The following is a 12,556-nucleotide window of genomic DNA, read 5'->3' as shown; positions in this document are numbered from 1 at the left end:
ATTACGTTATATGGTACGACGTTATACCGTATTACGTTATATGGTATGACGTTATACCGTATTACGTTATATGGGAGGACGTTATAACGAAATAGGTTATATGGTATGACGTTATAACGTAATAGGTTATGTGGTATGACATTATACCGTATTACGTTATATGGGATGACGCTATAACGTATTACGTTATACGGGATGACGTTATAACGTATTTCGTTATATGGGAGGACGTTATAACGTATTACGTTATATGGTATAACGTTATAACGTATTACGTTATATGGGATGACGTTATCACGTATTACGTTATACGGGATGACGCTATAACGTATTACGTTATACGGGATGACGCTATAACGTATTACGTTTTACGGGATGACGTTATAACGTATTACGTTATATGGTACGACGTTATACCGTATTACGTTATATGGTACGACGTTATACCGTATTACGTTATATGAGATGACGTTATAACGTATTACCTTATATGGAATGACGTTATAGCGTATTTCGTTATATAGGAGGACGTTATAACGTATTACGTTACATGGTATGACGTTGTAACTTATTACGTTATATGGGATGACGTTATAACGTATTACATTATATGGGATGACGTTATAACGAAATAGGTTATATGGTATGACGTAATAACGTAATAGGTTATATGGTATGACGTTATACCGTATTACGTTATATGGGATGACGTTATCGCGCAATACGTTATATGGTATGACGTTATAACGTAAATAGGTTATATGGTATGACGTTATAACGTAATAGGTTATATGGTATGACGTTATACCGTATTACGTTATATGGGATGACGCTATAACGTATTACGTTATACGGGATGACGTTATAACGTATTACGTTATATGGTACGACGTTATACCGTATTACGTTATATGGTACGACGCTTTACCGTATTACGTTATATGGGATGACGCTATAACGTATTACGTTATACGGGATGACGCTATAACGTATTACGTTATACGGGATGACGTTATAACGTATTACGTTATATGGTACGACGTTATACCGTATTACGTTATATGGGATGACGTTATAACGTATTACATTATATGGACTGACGTTATAACGTATTTCGTTATATGGGAGGACGTTATAACGTATTACGTTGTATGGGATTACGTTATAACGTATTACGTTATATGGGACGACGTTATAACGTATTACGTTATATGGTACGACGCTATACCGTATTACGTTATATGGGATGACGTTATAACGTATTACGTTATATGGAATGACGTTATAACGTATTTCGTTAAATGGGAGGACGTTATAACGTATTACGTGATATGGGAGGACGTTATAACGTATTACGTTATATGGGATGACGTTATCACGTAATACGTTATATGGGATGACGTTATAACGAAACAGGTTATATGGTATGACGTTATAACGTAATAGGTTATATGGTATGACGTTATACCGTATTACGTTATATGGGATGACGCTATAACGTATTACGTTATACGGGATGACGTTATAACGTATTTCGTTATATGGGATGACGTTATAACGTATTTCGTTATATGGGAGGACGTTATAACGTATTACGTTATATGGGATGACGCTATAACGTATTACGTTATACGGGATGACGTTATAACGTATTTCGTTATATAGGATGACGTTATAACGTATTACGTTATACGGGATGACGTTTTAACGCATTACGTTAAATGGGACGTCGTTATAACGTATTACGTTATATGGGATGACGAAATAACGTATTACGTTATATGGGATGACGTTATCACGTAATACGTTATATGGTATGACGTTATAACGTAAATAGGTTATGTGGTATGACGTTATATCGTATTACGTTATATGGGATGACGTTATACCGTATTACGTTATATGGTATGATGTTATAACGTATTACGATATATGGGATGGCGTTATCACGTAATACGTTACATGGTATGACGTTATAACGTAATAGGTTATATGGTATGACGTTATACCGTATTACGTTATATGGGATGACGCTATAACGTATTACGTTATACGGGATGACGTTATAACGTATTTCGTTATATGGGATGACGTTATAACGTATTTCGTTATATGGGAGGACGTTATAACGTATTACGTTATATGGGATGACGCTATAACGTATTACGTTATACGGGATGACGTTATAACGTATTTCGTTATATGGGATGACGTTATAACGTATTTCGTTATATGGGAGGACGTTATAACGTATTACGTTATATGGGATGACGCTATAACGTATTACGTTATACGGGATGACGTTATAACGTATTTCGTTATATAGGATGACGTTATAACGTATTACGTTATACGGGATGACGTTTTAACGCATTACGTTAAATGGGACGTCGTTATAACGTATTACGTTATATGGGATGACGAAATAACGTATTACGATATATGGGATGACGTTATCACGTTATACGTTATATGGGATGACGTTATAACGAAATCGGTTATATGGTATGACGTTATAACGTAATAGGTTATATGGTATGACGTTATACCGTATTACGTTATATGGTATGACGTTATAACGTATTACGATATATGGGATGGCGTTATCACGTAATACGTTACATGGTATGACGTTATAACGTGAATAGGTTATATGGTATGACGTTATAACGTAATAGGTTATATGGTATGACGTGATACCGTATGACGTTAAATGGGATGACGTTATAACGTATTACGTTATATGGGATGACGTTATAACGTATTTCGTTATATGGGAGGACGTTATAACGTATTACGTTATGTGGTATGACGTAATAACGTATTACGTTATACGGGATGACGTTATAACGTATTACGTTATATGGTACGACGTTATACCGTATTACGTTATATGGTATGACGTTATACCGTATTACGTTATATGGGAGGACGTTATAACGAAATAGGTTATATGGTATGACGTTATAACGTAATAGGTTATGTGGTATGACATTATACCGTATTACGTTATATGGGATGACGCTATAACGTATTACGTTATACGGGATGACGTTATAACGTATTTCGTTATATGGGAGGACGTTATAACGTATTACGTTATATGGTATAACGTTATAACGTATTACGTTATATGGGATGACGTTATCACGTATTACGTTATACGGGATGACGCTATAACGTATTACGTTATACGGGATGACGCTATAACGTATTACGTTTTACGGGATGACGTTATAACGTATTACGTTATATGGTACGACGTTATACCGTATTACGTTATATGGTACGACGTTATACCGTATTACGTTATATGAGATGACGTTATAACGTATTACCTTATATGGAATGACGTTATAGCGTATTTCGTTATATAGGAGGACGTTATAACGTATTACGTTACATGGTATGACGTTGTAACTTATTACGTTATATGGGATGACGTTATAACGTATTACATTATATGGGATGACGTTATAACGAAATAGGTTATATGGTATGACGTAATAACGTAATAGGTTATATGGTATGACGTTATACCGTATTACGTTATATGGGATGACGTTATCGCGCAATACGTTATATGGTATGACGTTATAACGTAAATAGGTTATATGGTATGACGTTATAACGTAATAGGTTATATGGTATGACGTTATACCGTATTACGTTATATGGGATGACGCTATAACGTATTACGTTATACGGGATGACGTTATAACGTATTACGTTATATGGTACGACGTTATACCGTATTACGTTATATGGTACGACGCTTTACCGTATTACGTTATATGGGATGACGCTATAACGTATTACGTTATACGGGATGACGCTATAACGTATTACGTTATACGGGATGACGTTATAACGTATTACGTTATATGGTACGACGTTATACCGTATTACGTTATATGGGATGACGTTATAACGTATTACATTATATGGACTGACGTTATAACGTATTTCGTTATATGGGAGGACGTTATAACGTATTACGTTGTATGGGATTACGTTATAACGTATTACGTTATATGGGACGACGTTATAACGTATTACGTTATATGGTACGACGCTATACCGTATTACGTTATATGGGATGACGTTATAACGTATTACGTTATATGGAATGACGTTATAACGTATTTCGTTAAATGGGAGGACGTTATAACGTATTACGTGATATGGGAGGACGTTATAACGTATTACGTTATATGGGATGACGTTATCACGTAATACGTTATATGGGATGACGTTATAACGAAACAGGTTATATGGTATGACGTTATAACGTAATAGGTTATATGGTATGACGTTATACCGTATTACGTTATATGGGATGACGCTATAACGTATTACGTTATACGGGATGACGTTATAACGTATTTCGTTATATGGGATGACGTTATAACGTATTTCGTTATATGGGAGGACGTTATAACGTATTACGTTATATGGGATGACGCTATAACGTATTACGTTATACGGGATGACGTTATAACGTATTTCGTTATATAGGATGACGTTATAACGTATTACGTTATACGGGATGACGTTTTAACGCATTACGTTAAATGGGACGTCGTTATAACGTATTACGTTATATGGGATGACGAAATAACGTATTACGTTATATGGGATGACGTTATCACGTAATACGTTATATGGTATGACGTTATAACGTAAATAGGTTATGTGGTATGACGTTATATCGTATTACGTTATATGGGATGACGTTGTAAAGTATCACGATATATGGTATTACGTTATAACGTATTATGTTATATGGGATGACGTTATCACGTAATACGTTATATTGTATGACGTTATAACGTAATAGGTTATATGGTATGACGTTATACCGTATGACGTTAAATGGGATGACGTTATAACGTATTACGTTACATGGGATGACGTTATAATGTATTACGTTATATGGTATGACGTTATAACGTATTACGTTATATGGGATGACGTTATCACGTAATACGTTATATGGTATGATGTTATAACGTAAATAGGTTATATGGTACGACGTTATATCGTTATAGATTATATGGTATGACGATATACGGTATTACGTTATATTGGATGACGTTGTAACGTATTTCGTTATATGGGAGAACGTTATAACGTATTACGTTATATGGTATGACGTTATAGCGCATTACGTTATATGGGATGACGTTATAACGTATTACGTTATATGGGATGGCGTTATAACGTATTACGTTATATGGGACGACGTTATAACGTATTACGTTATATGGTACGACGTTATACCGTATTACGTTATATGGGATGACGTTATAACGTATTACGTTATATGGAATGACGTTATAACGTATTTCGTTATATGGGAGGACGTTATAAAGTATTACGTTATATGGTATGACGTTATAACATATTACGTTATATGGGATGACGTTATAACGTATTACGTTATATGGGACGACGTTATAACGTATTACGTTATATGGGATGACGTTGTAACGTATTACGCTATATGGTATGACGTTATAACGTAATAGGTTGAATGGAATGACGTTATAACGTATTACGTTATATGGTATGACGTTATAACGTATTACGGTATATGGGATGACGTTATAACGAAATAGGTTGTATGGTATGACGTTATAACGTATTACGTTATATGGTATGACGTTATAGCGCATTACGTTATATGGGATGACGTTATAACGTATTACGTTATATGGGATGGCGTTATAACGTATTACGTTATATGGTATGACGTTATAATGTATTACGTTATATGGTATGACGTTATAACGTATTACGTTATATGGGATGACGTTATCACGTAATACGTTATATGGTACGACGTTATACCGTATTACGTTATATGGTATGACGTTATACCGTATTACGTTATATGGGAGGACGTTATAACGAAATAGGTTATATGGTATGACGTTATAACGTAATAGGTTATGTGGTATGACATTATACCGTATGACGTTAAATGGGATGACGTTATAACGTATTACGTTATATGGGATGACGTTATAACGTATTTCGTTATATGGGAGGACGTTATAACGTATTACGTTATGTGGTATGACGTAATAACGTATTACGTTATATGGGATGACGTTATCACGTAATACGTTACATGGTATGACGTTATAACGTGAATAGGTTATATGGTATGACGTTATAACGTAATAGGTTATATGGTATGACGTTATACCGTATTACGTTATATGGGATGGCGTTATAACGAAATAGGTTATATGGTATGACGTTATAACGTAATAGGTTATGTGGTATGACATTATACCGTATTACGTTATATGGGATGACGCTATAACGTATTACGTTATACGGGATGACGTTATAACGTATTACGTTATATGGTACGACGTTATACCGTATTACGTTATATGGTATGACGTTATACCGTATTACGTTATATGGGAGGACGTTATAACGAAATAGGTTATATGGTATGACGTTATAACGTAATAGGTTATGTGGTATGACATTATACCGTATTACGTTATATGGGATGACGCTATAACGTATTACGTTATACGGGATGACGTTATAACGTATTTCGTTATATGGGAGGACGTTATAACGTATTACGTTATATGGTATAACGTTATAACGTATTACGTTATATGGGATGACGTTATCACGTATTACGTTATACGGGATGACGCTATAGCGTATTACGTTATACGGGATGACGCTATAACGTATTACGTTTTACGGGATGACGTTATAACGTATTACGTTATATGGTACGACGTTATACCGTATTACGTTATATGGTACGACGTTATACCGTATTACGTTATATGAGATGACGTTATAACGTATTACCTTATATGGAATGACGTTATAGCGTATTTCGTTATATAGGAGGACGTTATAACGTATTACGTTACATGGTATGACGTTGTAACTTATTACGTTATATGGGATGACGTTATAACGTATTACATTATATGGGATGACGTTATAACGAAATAGGTTATATGGTATGACGTAATAACGTAATAGGTTATATGGTATGACGTTATACCGTATTACGTTATATGGGATGACGTTATCGCGCAATACGTTATATGGTATGACGTTATAACGTAAATAGGTTATATGGTATGACGTTATAACGTAATAGGTTATATGGTATGACGTTATACCGTATTACGTTATATGGGATGACGCTATAACGTATTACGTTATACGGGATGACGTTATACCGTATTACGTTATATGGGATGACGTTATATCGTTATAGATTATATGGTATGACGATATACGGTATTACGTTATATTGGATGACGTTGTAACGTATTTCGTTATATGGGAGAACGTTATAACGTATTACGTTATATGGTATGACGTTATAGCGCATTACGTTATATGGGATGACGTTATAACGTATTACGTTATATGGGATGGCGTTATAACGTATTACGTTATATGGGACGACGTTATAACGTATTACGTTATATGGTACGACGTTATACCGTATTACGTTATATGGGATGACGTTATAACGTATTACCTTATATGGAATGACGTTATAGCGTATTTCGTTATATGGGAGGACGTTATAACGTATTACGTTATATGGTATGACGTTGTAACTTATTACGTTATATGGGATGACGTTATAACGTATTACGTTATATGGTACGACGTTATAACGTATTACGGTATATGGGAGGACGTTATAACATATTACGTTATATGGTACGACGTTATATCGTATTACGTTATATGGTATGACGTTATACCGTATTACGTTATATGGGATGACGCTATAACGTATTACGTTATACGGGATGACGTTATAACGTATTTCGTTATATGGGATGACGTCATCACGTAATACGTTATATGGTATGACGTTATAACGTAAATAGGTTATATGGTACGACGTTATATCGTAATAGATTATATGGTATGACGTTATACGGTATTACGTTATATTAGATGACGTTGTGTCGTATTTCGTTATATGGGAGAACGTTATAACGTATTACGTTATATGGTATGACGTTATAGCGCATTACGTTATATGGGATTACGTTATAACGTATTACGTTATATGGGATGACGTTATAACGTATTACGTTATATGGGACGACGTTATAACGTATTACGTTATATGGTACGACGTTATACGGTATTACGTTATATGGGATGACGTTATAACGTATTACGTTATATGGAATGACGTTATAACGTATTTCGTTATATGGGAGGACGTTATAACGTATCACGTTATATGGTATGACGTTATAACGTATTACGTTATATGGGATGACGTTATCACGTAATACGTTATATTGTATGACGTTATAACGTAAATAGGTTATATGGTATGACGTTATACCGTATTACGTTATATGGGATGACGTTGTAACGTATTACGTTATATGGGAAGACGTTATAACTTATTACGTTATATGGGATGACGTTATAACGAAATAGGTTATATGGTACGACGTTATAACGTAATAGGTTATATAATATGACGTTATACCGAATTACGTTATATGGTATGACGTTATAACGTATTACGTTATATGGGATGACGTTATAACGTATTTCGTTATATGGGAGGACGTTATAACGTATTACGTTATATGGTATGACGTTATAACGTATTACGTTATATGGGATGACGTTATCACGTAATACGTTATATGGTATGACGTTATAACGTGAATAGGTTATATGGTATGACGTTATAACGTAATAGGTTATATGGTATGACGTTATACCGTATTACGTTATATGGGATGGCGTTATAACTTATTACGATATATGGGATGACGTTGTAACGTAATACGTTATATGGTATGACGTTATACCGTATTACGTTATATGGTATGACGTTATAACGTATTACGATATATGGGATGACGTTATCACGTTATACGTTATATGGGATGACGTTATAACGAAATCGGTTATATGGTATGACGTTATAACGTAATAGGTTATATGGTATGACGTTATACCGTATTACGTTATATGGTATGACGTTATAACGTATTACGATATATGGGATGGCGTTATCACGTAATACGTTACATGGTATGACGTTATAACGTGAATAGGTTATATGGTATGACGTTATAACGTAATAGGTTATATGGTATGACGTGATACCGTATGACGTTAAATGGGATGACGTTATAACGTATTACGTTATATGGGATGACGTTATAACGTATTTCGTTATATGGGAGGACGTTATAACGTATTACGTTATGTGGTATGACGTAATAACGTATTACGTTATACGGGATGACGTTATAACGTATTACGTTATATGGTACGACGTTATACCGTATTACGTTATATGGTATGACGTTATACCGTATTACGTTATATGGGAGGACGTTATAACGAAATAGGTTATATGGTATGACGTTATAACGTAATAGGTTATGTGGTATGACATTATACCGTATTACGTTATATGGGATGACGCTATAACGTATTACGTTATACGGGATGACGTTATAACGTATTTCGTTATATGGGAGGACGTTATAACGTATTACGTTATATGGTATAACGTTATAACGTATTACGTTATATGGGATGACGTTATCACGTATTACGTTATACGGGATGACGCTATAACGTATTACGTTATACGGGATGACGCTATAACGTATTACGTTTTACGGGATGACGTTATAACGTATTACGTTATATGGTACGACGTTATACCGTATTACGTTATATGGTACGACGTTATACCGTATTACGTTATATGAGATGACGTTATAACGTATTACCTTATATGGAATGACGTTATAGCGTATTTCGTTATATAGGAGGACGTTATAACGTATTACGTTACATGGTATGACGTTGTAACTTATTACGTTATATGGGATGACGTTATAACGTATTACATTATATGGGATGACGTTATAACGAAATAGGTTATATGGTATGACGTAATAACGTAATAGGTTATATGGTATGACGTTATACCGTATTACGTTATATGGGATGACGTTATCGCGCAATACGTTATATGGTATGACGTTATAACGTAAATAGGTTATATGGTATGACGTTATAACGTAATAGGTTATATGGTATGACGTTATACCGTATTACGTTATATGGGATGACGCTATAACGTATTACGTTATACGGGATGACGTTATAACGTATTACGTTATATGGTACGACGTTATACCGTATTACGTTATATGGTACGACGCTTTACCGTATTACGTTATATGGGATGACGCTATAACGTATTACGTTATACGGGATGACGCTATAACGTATTACGTTATACGGGATGACGTTATAACGTATTACGTTATATGGTACGACGTTATACCGTATTACGTTATATGGGATGACGTTATAACGTATTACATTATATGGACTGACGTTATAACGTATTTCGTTATATGGGAGGACGTTATAACGTATTACGTTGTATGGGATTACGTTATAACGTATTACGTTATATGGGACGACGTTATAACGTATTACGTTATATGGGATGACGCTATAACGTATTACGTTATACGGGATGACGTTATAACGTATTTCGTTATATGGGAGGACGCTATGACGTATTACGTTATATGGTATAACGTTATAACGTATTACGTTATATGGGATGACGTTATCACGTAATACGTTATATGGTATGACGTTATAAGGTAAATAGGTTATATGGTACGACGTTATATCGTAATAGATTATATGGTATGACGTTATACGGTATTACGTTGTATTGGATGACGTTGTAACGTATTTCGTTATATGGGAGAACGTTATAACGTACTACGTTATATGGTATGACGTTATAGCGCATTACGTTATATGGGATGACGTTATAACGTATTACGTTATATGGTACGACGCTATACCGTATTACGTTATATGGGATGACGTTATAACGTATTACGTTATATGGAATGACGTTATAACGTATTTCGTTAAATGGGAGGACGTTATAACGTATTACGTTATATGGTATGACGTTATAACGTATTACGTTATATGGGATGTCGTTATAACGTATTACGTTATATGGGATGACGTTATAACGTATTACGTTATACGGGACGACGTTATAACGTATTACGTTATATGGTATGACGTTATAACGTATTACGCTATATGGTATGACGTTATAACGTAAGAGGTTGAATGGTATGACGTTATAACGTATTACGTTATATGGTATGACGTTATAACGTATTACGGTATATGGGAGGACGTTATAACATATTACGTTATATGGTACGACGTTATACCGTATTACGTTATATGGTATGACGTTATACCGTATTACGTTATATGGGATGACGCTATAACGTATTACGTTATACGGGATGACGTTATAACGTATTTTGTTATATGGGATGACGTCATCACGTAATACGTTATATGGTATGACGTTATAACGTAAATAGGTTATATGGTACGACGTTATATCGTAATAGATTATATGGTATGACGTTATACGGTATTACGTTATATTGGATGACGTTGTATCGTATTTCGTTATATGGGAGAACGTTATAACGTATAACGTTATATGGTATGACGTTATAGCGCATTACGTTATATGGGATGACGTTATAACGTATCACGTTATATGGTATGACGTTATAACGTATTACGTTATATGGGATGACGTTATCACGTAATACGTTATATTGTATGACGTTATAACGTAAATAGGTTACATGGTATGACGTTATAACGTATTACGTTATATGGGATGACGTTGTAACCTATTACGTTATATGGGATGACGTTATAACTTATTACGTTATATGGGATGACGTTATAACGAAATAGGTTATATTGTATGACGTTATAACGTAATAGGTTATATGGTATGACGTTATACCGTATTACGTTATATGGGATGACGCTATAACGTATTACGTTATACGGGATGACGTTGTAACGTATTTCGTTATATGGGATGACGTTATAACGTATTTCGTTATATGGGAGGACGTTATAACGTATTACTTTATATGGGATGACGCTATAACGTATTACGTTATACGGGATGACGTTATAACGTATTTCGTTATATAGGATGACGTTATAACGTATTACGTTCTACGGGATGACGTTTTAACGCATTACGTTAAATGGGACGTCGTTATAACGTATTACGTTATATGGGATGACGAAATAACGTATTACGTTATATGGGATGACGTTATCACGTAATACGTTGTATGGTATGACGTTATAACGTAAATAGGTTATGTGGTATGACGTTATATCGTATTACGTTATATGGGATGACGTTGTAAAGTATCACGATATATGGTATGACGTTATAACGTATTATGTTATATGGGATGACGTTATCACGTAATACGATTTATTGTATGACGTTATAACGTAATAGGATATATGGTATGACGTTATAACGTATGACGTTAAATGGGATGACGCTATAACGTATTACGTTATATGGGATGACGTTATAATGTATTACGTTATATGGTATGACGTTATAACGTATTACGTTATATGGGATGACGTTATCACG

Source organism: Bombus vancouverensis, chromosome 17 (genome assembly GCF_051014615.1).
Source record: "Bombus vancouverensis nearcticus chromosome 17, iyBomVanc1_principal, whole genome shotgun sequence".
Lineage (NCBI taxonomy): Eukaryota > Metazoa > Arthropoda > Insecta > Hymenoptera > Apidae > Bombus > Bombus vancouverensis.
This window is presented reverse-complemented; position numbering follows the sequence as displayed.